General features: G+C 39.6%; 1 protein-coding gene across 5 annotated transcripts in view; it reads left to right on the top strand.

Moving 5' to 3' along the window:
• The window catches only part of LOC149227908 (primase homolog protein-like), a 295,380-nt gene that overhangs the window by 30,988 nt on the left and 250,752 nt on the right, over nucleotides 1–13,640 (top strand). The gene's annotated exons all lie outside the window — the stretch shown is intronic.

Below are 13,640 nucleotides of genomic sequence, written 5' to 3'. Positions count from 1 at the left end.
AATTTCTTCTTTCAAGGTGTCCATCATGACAATGATATGACCTCCCTCTTAACTAGGGAGATTCCTTTCATCCAAGCTCCCTTTCAAATTAGGGAGCTCCACTTCTTTTCTATGACATCAGAGATTTTTTCATGGCTTCCATCCTTCTTATCAGAGTTATCATGACCATCATCATTCATATCACTTTTCTTCATCATGCTTATCATATCAACTTTACTTACAAACATCTTCACCATTTTGAAGATTATGTACTTGCACAACTTAGATAGCAAGTACAACCAAATCTATAGAAGCATGAAGTTAACAATGGAAGCATTAGACTTTATATATCAAATACCTAAACTTAGTTAGGTCCACAAACAAGAAACACATACTTTTATACTTCAACTACATGCTGGATTTTGTCATAAACCCTAGATTTCATCATCAAGACTTCGAGTACCTTAATCAAGATAACAACCTTCGTTATATCTAAGGCTTCAATATTTCTTCCAGAGGTATGACATACCCTACTACAAAATATTGCAAACCCTAGAAGTAATTCAAATAAATATAGTTTTACAATGCATCTATCAACTTTAGAACTCATATGTTAGACTTCCACTAGGATTTAGTGCAAGATCCTAGATTTCATACATGAGCCATTAAGCTTCAAAGATTAAAACCAATCACAACTCAGAATCATATTTCAACAATCTTTCATAAATCTTAGATTATCATACTAGTCATCACATATTAGAGAGTTGGACTTCTACTAAGGTTTAGTTACGAAACTATTAAGTTTAGGTATGTTCTAAGCTGAGAGCAATTTATTTCAATTTTCATGGTTAGCTCAATATCTTTTCCAAATTAGCAATCACATCAGCATTAAAGTAAACTGCAGATAGAACATAAACATAAATCACAGAAGACAAGCCAAGACAAGAGGACACAAGATGTGGTGCTAGCCAGGGACAAACCCTAATGTGGGGAAACCCTTGATCAATTCTTCTTATATGTTCTTCAATAGTTCAATAGAGAGAGAGAGATAGTACATTTACAACTGAAGTCAACACTTTGACTTATCTAGATGAGAGCATAGATCATCTCTAAGAAGATGATACATGAGATCAGTTGAAGACATGCTGCTTCAACTGATTCTCTAAGGTGACTTCTTCACCTATCATTGCGCTGCATCTCGTCATCATGCTGCACCTCACCGTGCTGCACCATGCTGCACCCGTCATCACAATGCTGGACCTCTTGTTGCTGTTGTCCCAGTTTTTAGCACTGCTGTACATAGTGCCATTGCTGCACCATGCTTACTGCTATCCCAATGTACTTGTTGCATTGTACTTGCTGCTGTCCATGCTTTAACACGCTGTTGCTATTCATGATTCTTCATGCTTGCAGCTGTCCCATGTTTCAACTGTCCTATGTATAAGCTTGCTGTATTTTAATTGCTGCATGTAGCATCCAACCATGTCGCTGCATCATACATAGTGTTGTACTATGCATCATATCATGCTGCACCCTTTTTACATTATGCTGCATTGCTACCCATCACTGTATGTTGATAGCACTGAGCTATACTATGCTATTGTCCCATATTATGTCCAGCAACACTGAGTTATCAACTTGCCCAAATAGTCTACAATTAGGCCATGCTGTCACCTACAACAATGTGGTATTATGACAACAGTTAAAGTGATTGCAACTAGGTCTCATTGAGCTGTGAATAAGAGTCTTCACAAGACTGCTAATGAACCTCTCTTAACAGCGGATTAGGGCTGCCACTCAAACTGTATATAAAGCTTATATTCCACTGCTGATCAATCCTCCTTTTGCTGCGGATAAGGCTTCTCTATAACTGTGAATAAGGGCATTCATGACAACAGATAGAGTTCCCTTTTGTCTGCGGATTTAGGCCTTCCTTAATTGCGGAATATGAGCCTCTATATAACTGCGGCCATAACTCTTCTTTAGCCTCCTTATGACAGCTTATAGGTCTCCTCTGATCTGCGGCTAGGACTAGCTTTAGAGCTGCAGCTAGGGCTTGATATGACAACGGCTAGGTCGTCTTGAGATCTTGGATAGGCCTCCTCTATACAACGTGTAGGAGCCTTTCTTCAACTACAACTATATGGCTGCATTAGACCTTCTTTTGCTGCGGCTAGGGCATGACTAGATCCCCTTCAATTGCAGCTAGATTTTTCTCCCTTCAACTGCGTCTAGGGCACCTTGATTTGCTGCGTATAGAACCCTTTCTTCACTGCGGTCAGATTGTCTTCTTGCATGACTGTGATTAGGGATGCGTATAAGACTCTTCCATGATCCTCCATGACTGCGTCTAGATCTCATTAAGGCAATGAATTAGTATCGTCTATGGCAGCGTATAGATCTCCTCTTACCTGCAAGATGATCTCCTCATAAGACTGCGGCTAGGGCATCTTAGGTTCAGCGTCTAGGGCTTCTCCCTCTAGATCTCTCTAGCCACCAAACCCAAAACAAGTGGAGAGAGATCATGAGTGAAGCGAGTGTAAGAAATGACTCTCAAGTCATCTCCTTTTATACTAAAATGTTGAGCACTCGTGGGGTTTATTTGGTTGCTGGCCAACCTTGACGATTTGTCCAATAACACAAATAAATTCATATAGATATCCTCTTACCTGCAAGATGATCTCCTCATAAGACTGCGGCTAGGGCATCTTAGGTTCAACGTCTAGGGCTTCTTCCTCTAGATCTCTCTAGCCACCAAACCCAAAACATGTGGAGAGAGATCATGAGTGAAGCGAGTGTAAGAAATGACTCTCAAGTCATCTCCTTTTATACTAAAATGTTGAGCACTCGTGGGGTTTATTTGGTTGCTGGCCGACCTTGACGATTTGTCCAATAACACAAATAAATTCATATCTCCATGAATACTTATCGGAATCGGATGATCTTCAGATCAATCCTACACCTCTCGATGAGAGAGATCCAAGAAAAATATCAGCTGCCATAAATAAGATGACCCACATGGAGTTTGGCCCTAGTTGCCAAATTTAACACTCCCTCTCAACTAGGGAGAACTCCATTCGCTGATCCATATGTTCGATTGTACTATCTTTGCCATCGGTGCCTTGCACTTCTCTGTTGAGCTTTGCTCTGTTCTGCTGAGCTCTGCTCTGCTGAACCATGAAGAGGAAGAATTGATCGAGAATGTCTCATACCATTCTCTATTGAGCCGAAGTCAGTTTCATCTGAAGAGAGTGTGTCATATCATTCTTACTGACCCGAAGTCAATTTTGTTGATCCCAGATCAATATCACAAGAGAGTGTCTCAAACCACTCATACTGATCCCAGATCAATGGAGGTCATCCTAACATAGGGAGTACGTTAGATACAACAATGCGTCCATCTATAGTACTACTATGGTCCCTAACCCCATTTCCCTGCTCATTGATTAGATGAGAGTTACTTCCCATGAGTCCCAGGCTGCATGGGTAGGATGCCTCGACAAGAGAACTAATCATCCTATCTCACAGGAGAACGAATCATCCTGTTCGACAGTCGCCACAGGGGAACTAATCATCTTGGCCCACAGGAGAACTAATCATCTTGTCCCAAAGTCATCACGGGGTATCACAGGGGAAGGTTGAACCTTTCACCCTTTACATAGCGCACCACCAGGGGAGGGTGAGTCGCCCTATGGTCATATGTCGCTCCAGCAAGTACCCCAAGCCCCCCAGAGCTCCTAGAGCTCAATGCATGCAACATGCAGGACCCTTATACGAAGGTCTCTCAATGACTCCAAGTCGTTCCGGAAAGTCACTGATTTGACCTTTCCTCGGGGCTTTGACAAAATGTCTGCGACCTGTACATCAGTCTCAATGCGACGGAGCCTCCTCGCTCATCGACTTACCATATCCCAGATAAGGTAGTATCTGATGTCTATCTGCTGGAGCAATCATCGAATACGAGATTCCTCAACAATCGAATCTCCCCCTGGTTGTCACAGAGGATCACGGTGGTATTCATCATATGTACAAACAACTCACTGAAGAGCTTCCACAACTAAGCAACTTTATATGAAATCATACTCGTAGCTATGTATTCGGTCTCGGCGGTGCTTATAGCAACCGACTTCTTCTTCTTGCTCATCCATGATATCGAAGCAGAACCCAAAGAGAACCAGCACTGAGAAGTGCTCTAGTGATCCTCTACACTGCTTCCCTAGTCAACATTCGAATAATCATGCAGCTTCATATTTCCGGCAGTGTATCTCAATCTATGAGAGATTGTGCCCTGAAGATATCTCAGAAGATTCTTGGCACCAATCCAGTGAAGCTCAACCAAATATGAGCTCACCATGCCAACTGCAAAACATATGTACGGACGAAAGTTCACCAAGAACATCAATGCAAATGAGTTTATGAAACTCAAAGGCATTTCCCAAATCTAGTCCGACATCATCACCATATAATTTCTGAAAGTTAAGATCCTCGAGGTAGTCACGGGCTTGCAGTTTACCATTCCACATCCAGAATCCAACTCCCTCTTACTTCTACAAGTGAGAGGGTTTGCACCTGTTTGAAATAGGTCGTCCTCAAAAGGTGCCTGTATGAGGTCTATCATCCACAACCTTCAAACAATGGTTTGGATCGACTTCACTCTTAGTGAATTTTAGCTTCATCTGACAGCTATCAATTCTCTCATATCAAACCTGGGGTGATTTGCTTCAAGCCATAGAGGGCTTTCTTCCACCGGCACACATGAGATTCTCGATCATCAATATCAAACCCCTTGGGTTGTTCCAAACCTGTGGACCTGCTACATGAAGGGAATGGTCCCCTTTGTAGGATTTTCCTTCGGTACGTCTCGGACATGTACCTTCGTGCTCTTCTTGAATTCAGGCATCCCCGTCACCATCTGACTCACATCGGGTAGGGCCCCATAATAGACCTCTGGTGCTTTAGATGAGATGTGGCAATTGACATGGTACCTAATGGACCATCCTGCAACTTGATACAAATTGCCAACCCTTAACCCATGAGTAAAAACATTTTTGAAAAATCTATTTCCAAACACATACCTTTCCATCAATGAATGTCACCCTGAAACCTTTTGACTTCCATTGTCGAAATGGACACCAGGTTCTTCTTGCGATCAGGTACATAAAAGAGATTCTTGTAAATGAATCGTGTTACCCACATTCAATTGAGGGGTAACATTCCCTACACCCTTTCCAGGATAGGTGGCATCGACTCCAAGTATAATCCCACGGTTGTTTCCATCTCTACCAAATTTGAGAGAGCACCCTTCTATCCGATGAGGTGCCTTGAAGCACTACAATCAATAAGCCAGATTCCCAAAGAATCTGAAGAAGAGGGCCAATACATGATAACGCTTCTTTATCTTATTAGAATCAACATTTGATTCTTCATACCTGGGGTTCCTTGCTTTCTCTGAAGAGTCGACCGTTTCCTTGATGACCTGCATTACCTGTCATTCCTCTGATCATTGAAGATGTCCTTGGAATAATTGTTATCATCATCAAGTGATGTGTCCCTGCCATTCGGACACTCCTTCGCATAATGGCCGAATTTATTGCAACCAAGGCATATGCCTTTCCTTCCACCCTTAGATTCGGACTTCCCAATGATGTGATCTTTAGGTAGGCCATCAGAAGCTTCCGCTGTGCCATTCTGATAACATACTTTGCTTCGACTTCACCCTTGGTGAATTTGAAGAGGGATGAGGAATCCATTGATCTTTTTGTCCTTTCCCAACTGTCTTCGGTGATTGCTCTTTCACTCTTGCTTGGGCTTTGTCTTCACCTCACCTCTAATTCCATGTTAAGTTTAGGTATGTTCTATGCTTAGAGCAATTTATTTCAATTTTCATAGTTAGCTCAATATCTTTTCTTCAATAGTTCAGCACAGAGAGAGAGAGAGTACATTTACAACTAAAATCAACACTTTGACTTATCCAGATGAGAGGATAGATCATCTATAAGAAGATGATACATGAGATCAGTTGAAGACATGTTGCTTCAACTGATTCTCTAAGGTGACTTCTTCACCTATCATTGCACTACATCTCGTCATCATGCTGCACCTCACTGTGCTGCACCATGCTGCACCTCATGCTGCTGTTGTCCCAGTGTTTAGCACTGCTGTACATAGTGCCACCGCTGCACCATGCTTACTGTTGTCCCAATGTACTTGCTGCACTGTACTCGCTGTTGTCCATGCTTTAACATGCTGCTACTGTTCATGATTCTTCATGCTTGCAGCTGTCCCATGTTGCAGCTGTCCTATGTACAAGCTTGCTGTATTTTAACTGCTGCATGTAGCATCCAACCATGTAGCTGCATCATACATAGTGCTGTACTATGCATCATATCATGCTGCACCCTTTTTACATTTTGTTTCATTTTTACCCATCACTGTATGTTGATAGCACTGAGCTGTACTATGCTGCTGTCCCATATTATGTCCAACAACACTGAGTTATCAACCTGCCCAAATAGTCTACAATTAGGACATGCTGTCACCTACAACGATGTGGTATTATGACAGCAGTTAAAGTGACTGCAACTAGGTCTCTTTGAGCTGTGAATAAGAGTCTTCACAAGATTGCTAATGGACCTCTCTTAATAGCAAGGATAATTTTAGGGGCGAATGTTCGCCCTTTGGCGAAATTAAGGGGTTTTAAATTTTTAGTGGGCGAATATTTTGTATCATAGTACATTTTTACAAATCACCTCAAATAGCCCACCTTATTTTAAGGGAGAGGGTAAAAAAGGTAAATTTAGCCCTTGAAATTAGAACTTACAACCTTCCATTCGCCCATTTTCAAGAATAGGTTTTATTTAAGTGAATCCATTCGCCCATTTTCAAGAATAGGTTTTATTTAAGTGAATCCTATGGGCCAAATACCATATTTATAAAAGAGGTATGATAAATTAATAAAAATATAAATAAATGAGAGGTATGGTAAATAAATAAAACATTTTTTATATTTACTCCATAAGTCACCTTATATAAATGTAAGGGTGTAAACAAATAAAAATATAAGTAAAGTGGAGGTATGGTAAATAAATAAAACGTCTTTTTATACTTACTCAAAAGGTATGGTAAATAAATAAAAATATAAATAAATTAGACGTATCGTAAATAAATAAAACCTCTTTTTATATTTAGTCCATAACCCTCGTTCTATTTATGAAGGCTCAAGAAAGAGGTTTTATTTAAGTGAATCCCATGGGCCAAATACCATATTTGTAAAAGAGGTATGGTAAATTAATAAAAAATATAAATAAATGAGAGGTATGGTAAACAAATAAAACATTTTTTTTATATTTACTCCATAAATCACCTTATATTTACGAACACTCAAAAAATGGGTTATATTTAGGTGAAACCTATGGCCAAAATACTATGTGACAAATACCATGGACTAGATTGTTATTAATACCATGCAAAAAACCATTATTAACCCTAATATTAGAATTAATAAAAATAAAAATGGCACATGGTATTGACCCATGGTATTCACCAAAATGGCACATGTATTGACCCATGGTATTCACCTGGAATGTAGCCTATTTAAATGGGGGAATTAAACCAGCATGTAGCCTATGCTAAGATTCACTAGGGCTTTACAAAGTTTTATTATTTAGTGAAAGACTCGCCAAGATCTTACAAGATTTTATAATTGAGTAAAATATTCTAATAAAAATAAAAATGGCACATGTTATTGACCCTTGGTATTCACCAAAATGGCACATGGTATTGACCCATGGTATTCACCTGGAATGTAGCCTATTTAAATGGGGGAATTAAAATAGCATGTAGCCTATGCTAAGATTCACAAGGAATTTACAAATTTTTATTATTTAGTGAAAGACTCGCCAAGATCTTACAAGATTTTATAATTGAGTAAAATATTCGCCATACTTAGTGAGATATTCGCCAAAAAATTATATATACATATTATATTATTGATAAAATCGCCTTCCATTTTTCCTATATACCATGGAGATTCGCCCATTTATTATATTTATAAATTTAGGGGGGGTTCTTAAAATTTTCCCTGCTTAATAGTGGATTGGGGCTGCCACTCAAACTGTATATAGAGCTTATATTCCACTGCTGATCAGTCCTCCTTTTACTGCGGATAAGGCTTCGCCATAACTGTGAATAAGGGCATTCATGACAGCAGATAAAGTTCCCTTTTGTCTGCGGATTTAGGCCTTCCTTAATTGCGGAATATGAGCTTCTATATAACTGCGGCCATAACTCTTCTTTAGCCTCCTTATGAAAGCGTATAGGTCTCCTCTGATCTGCGGCTAGGACTAGCTTTAGCGCTGCGGCTAGGGCTTGATATGACAGCGACTAGGTCTTCTTGAGATCTTGGATAGGCCTCCTCTATACAGCGTATAGGAGACTTTCTTCAGCTGCAACTATATGGCTGCATTAGACCTTCTTTTGCTGTGGCTAGGGCATGACTAGATCCCCTTCAATTGCGGCTAGGTGTTCCGCCCTTCAACTGCGTCTAGGGCACCTTGATTTGCTACGTATAGAACCCTTTCTTGACTGTGACCAGATTGTCTTCTTGCATGACTGTGATTAGGGCTGCGTATAAGACTCTTCCATGATCCTCCATGACTGCGTCTAGATCTCATTAGGGCAGCGAATTAGTCTCCTCTATGGCAGCGTATAGATCTCCTCTTACCTGCAAGATGATCTCCTCATAAGACTGCGGCTAGGGCATCTTAGGTTCAGCATCTAGGGCTTCTCCCTCTAGATCTCTCTAGCCACCAAACCCAAAACAAGTGGAGAGAGATCATGAGTGAAGTGAGTGTAAGAAATGACTCTCAAGTCATCTCCTTTTATACTAAAACGTTGAGCACTTGTGGGGTTTATTTGGTTGCTGGCCGACCTTGACGATTTGTCCAATAACATAAATAAATTCATATCTCCATGAATAATTATCGAAATTGGATGATCTTTAGATCAATCCTACACCTCTCGATGAGAGGGATCCAAGAAAAATATCAGCTACCATAAATAAGATGACCCACATGGAGTTTGGCCCTAGTTGCCAATTTTAACAAAAACTCTAGAATTCACAACTAGAGTCATCCTAGAGAATCAAACTTCGAATAGGGCTTAGTTCCAAACCCTAGGAGTCATGACCATCAACAATTAGGTCAACACATACATCTAGGATTCCATCATCATGCAGAAGCATATCATAACATGTGTTAGTCAAACCCAATGACACAAATATCAATATATTAAAGTTAGACATGTTACAAACTTGATCAGACTAGGGTTTTGATCGGACAAACACACATACCTAGGATTTCATTCCTAGGACATTATCTAAAATAAGGGTCTTGCTTATACTTCTGACCAAAGCCTAATGATCTCGGGTTTCAACACAAAACATAGCAAACCCTAATTTATCAATACTTCAAAGATTTGGGATTTCAAACATCACCATTCAACCCTAACAAGTTAGGGTTTTCATAACCATATCAAAAACCCAAACATGACATCATCAAAGTATCAAACATTTTCTTTAGACTTCATCAACAACCCTAAGTAGGCTAGGGATTCACACATTATCATCGACATACCCTTAAGTTAGGGTTTTTACAAAGAACCTCTGTAGGGTTCCATAAGAATAATCAAGGATATGAGGAGGGTAGATTTATCTAATGATGAATCACCCAATCAAGAATCTTTATGATTCAAGAGAGCTAGACACAAAGTATTTTAGTAATGTAGAATAGTTTATCAAGAATGAATATACCTTTATGAGGAGAGCATAAACTTATAGTATAAGGCATACCTGTTGTTCCTTAACAAACCTTATAATTCGAATGATTTTTGTCTTGTGAGGCCTTCTTCCTTAATCCTTGAGTATTTAGCAAGTCTTTCCTAGACAAGGAAAATATGAATAGAAATGTGATTAGTATTTAATGCAAGCAAAACTAGATGAGTAAGGAAAACTAAAAATGAAAAGGTAATAAGATACTTATCTTTGGAAGTTGATGAGGGATACCTCCAAGTTGGAGGGATACCTATAACCTTGTAAAACAAATAAATAACGTTTTTCCAAAATATGTTAAACCTACAAATACTAGGAATCAAACAATGAAATAACTAAGGCTTAGATCAAAGGACTTAGTAGTGTAAGTCCCTTATATCCAGTTCTTCGGGTTTATTCTTCTTTGGAGATCCTTCTTCAACGACATTAGCTTGGTCTCTGTTTCTTTTCTTGTTCTTTGGATTGTTAGGACAATCACTTCTATAGTGACCGATTTTGGGACACTGGTAGCATTCTATTTTGGACATATCGACCTTCCTTCTTGGCCCTTTTGACTTCTTGAAGTTTCCTTTCTTGCGGGAAGCAGAGTATGCATTTGAAACCTTTTCCTCTTCATTATTGGACACTAGTGAGAGTCTCATTTCTTCTTGGCTTCAAGCATTCCATAATTGCTTGAAGGTAGGAGCTTCCTTCCAACTGTTGAGACCTAAAGCAAAAGAACTCCAAGTAGGCGCTAATCCCAATAATGCAGTAATTACTAGTTCTTTTTGTTGAAGAATCTAGGGCATCTAGTTTATGATGACATTCTTTTGACAATGATAACTATTTGGGAAGAACTTTTACTTTTCTTATTAGCACAATCTTCTCTTATTATTATTAGTGTGTGTTCTCTTTCTTCATCAAACGATTACCAAAGCAAAAGAGACAAGAACACAAGATATTGGCTCTCAGCCAGGGCAAAACCTTTCTCTCCTATGAGGAAAACCCTTTTGCAAATTTCTCTTATTGAAGCTTCAATTGACAAATGCCAAACCCTAGACCCTTGACCAGTAGATCCTCCAAGCACAAGACACAATCTCTCTTTTTGCAACTTCTTTTGTTCTTCAATCAAAGCCTCCTTCTACATTGTACCTTGATCTCTTCCTTCGCACTTCTTCCGACAATTGGCAGCACAATTGAAGAAACCCTAGGTCTCTTTTTAGAGACCTCTACTATGGAGTACTTCTTCATTTCTCTTCCTCGCTTGGCAATCTTCCTTTTGCTTGATGCCTAGGCTAGAAGATGGGGTTATTCTTGAATGATATTTCTGAGTTAGAGGCTGATCCTCTAACCCTACTGCAGATCTGAATTTTCCTCGCACGTGTGGCTGATATAGACTTGTGTTTGACCCCTTTTCTTGCGCCCTTCCTTCACTTAAGGTGAGTCCTGCTTTGCTTGAGATGGAGGCCTATTTGGAGCCTCTTTTCTACCCAAACAAAACTCTTCTTATACTGCTGCACTTGCAGATCTGATATGACAACAGACGAACCCTTTCTCCTTTGCATGTGTGGCGGAGATTAGCCCCAAAACAACCCTCCCAAACTCGGTTTCTACTTCTTCTTCTTTGCTGCCCTAGAAGCACCTTTCTGATCCTTTTTCGCACTTCTTTCTCAACTCTCTTCTTCGCTGATTTCAGAGATCACTTGATGATGCATTTGTGAGATTGAGCTGCCCTATATATAGGAGTCTGTCCCTCCTATTTGGGCCGACTTGTGCTAGTGAGGCCGACTTGTCTTTAAGTGCACAATTACTCATTTTTGAGTGGACTTTGGAGACGAGACTTGTCTTTGCTTTGGAGGATCACCTTAGACATCTTTCTTTGACATAATTACATAGGTTTACATAGTGTAACATGCCCACATGGGTCTTCAACAATTACATTGACTCTTTGACTTTCCTAGAAGCACTTAAACATGTGCTTGACCTATGCAATGAGCAAGAAACTCATTTTTACAAATGACAAAAATAATAATTCTTTTCTTTTACAAGTACAAAGATCAAAATTACATCTATGAAGACCGAACGTAGTTACACTTTCTTCAACACTCCCTCTTAACTCAGGAGGTATTCATAAATTACTTTACAAGGTGTTTGGACATTTTCAATATGAAGAATTCACATAAGAGTAATCAGTTTGGCAATCCATCTGTTATAGCATCATAGTAGCCAACATTGTTTCCACAACAAGGCCTTGACTGATAGCTCTATCTCTTATTAGATCAGAGCACAATGTTGGCGAGACCAATGACTATAAACACCTTCATCATTGTCTCTCAAGGTACATACCCACCCGAGTGTTCATTGATTATGACCTTCTAGGACTATTCTTGTCTTGGGTTCCCAACCCTCAAAGAATATCGGTCCTCTTGCCTACACTTATCTTGGATGCCCTACACATCCTTAAAGAGCATCGGATGCCAGATGATTACCCAATCCTCCATTCTTTCTTCCCAAGTGAAGACAAGAATGCTGTGTCTATTTTCTCTCTCTCAAGTAGGGAAGATATGCCTATTCCTGTAAAGGAATGTCTCAAGCTCCTTCTGACCAGGAACTTACCCAAGCTCTCTCTTAATTAAGAACTTGTCAAAGCTCCCTCTTAACTAGGGATTTCTCTTTTTCATCAGTAGCTTCTTCTTCGTGGGTCCTTCAGCTGCTTCATCAATTTCTTTCCTTGATGTCAAGAAATTTAGTCGAGCTTCTTCCTTGAAGGGCATTAGCCATCGATCACTTTCCTTCTTGGTTTGGCATGTCATTCTTTTCTTCATGGAAAGTGGCCTTCTTGGTACATATCTGGAACCTTCTTCATATGGATACTTCTCCCTCATCATGTTTCTTTCAGGAATTTCCATCCACCACATGAATGCTAGTTGTACTTGCACTTACAACCCTTGTTCCAGTGGCCTTGCATGAACTCATCGATATATTATTCAGGAAATCAAAACATAACATTAAATCAAACAGTACATTACGAGATGGCCCTTTCATCATGACATCTTGTTGGCTTGAATCATCAACATCTTGCATGTTCATATCTCCAAGGCCTTTCTAGGTGTCAAGGATCCTTTGATCTTTTCTTCCTTTGTTAGAATTCTGGTGCCTTCTTCTAGGAGATGCTTCAACAAATCTGTTGGAAGTTGATTCCTAGTGTCCATGGTGTCCTTTTATCCTTGATCTCTTTTCTCATATGCTTCTTTATAGGTTTCTTAGTCAAGCACCTTATACTCCATATGAGGATAATTCTCATGTTGACCTTTATCATAGCATGAACCATGCCTTCGTGCATATTCTCAATGAAAGAGATCTTCCCTATTCTTGACCATGCTTCCAGAGCAATTCCACATGCTCATTAACGCAAATGATGATATGGCTTAACTGAAAAACATAGATGCATACATACCTCATCTTAGTTCTTTCCTTGATCATTTCAGCTTCCTTTGACAACTTCCTTGATTGAGATTACCTCAATCTCCTTTGCTTTGCTACATCTTTCTCTGCTTACCTATCATTCTTTCTTGAATCCCCATAAGTGGAATTCCAATCAAGACATCTGCCTTTTCTGAAGTCATGAATCTTCTAATGAAGATTCCATCGGAGGATCCTTACAATCCTCATCCTGCAAATGCTCCTTTCTGTTGATGATAGTGGCCTTCTAAGATGATTCTTCTTGATCATGATCATTTCTTTTATGCATTGATGAGGTCATTCAATGGTTACTTCCTTCTCCATATGAATATCTTTATCTGAGCTATCTCTACACAATGCTCCTATATTCCTAACGATGCCATTCTCATAAATC

The sequence above is a fragment of the Pinus tabuliformis genome, chromosome J (genome assembly GCF_031772625.1).
Source record: "Pinus tabuliformis cultivar Carrire ecotype Pingquan chromosome J, CPIR1, whole genome shotgun sequence".
In the NCBI taxonomy this organism is placed as follows: Eukaryota; Viridiplantae; Streptophyta; class Pinopsida; order Pinales; family Pinaceae; genus Pinus; species Pinus tabuliformis.
The sequence above is the reverse complement of the archived record's forward strand: the minus strand, read 5'-3'. Positions and strand labels throughout refer to the sequence as shown.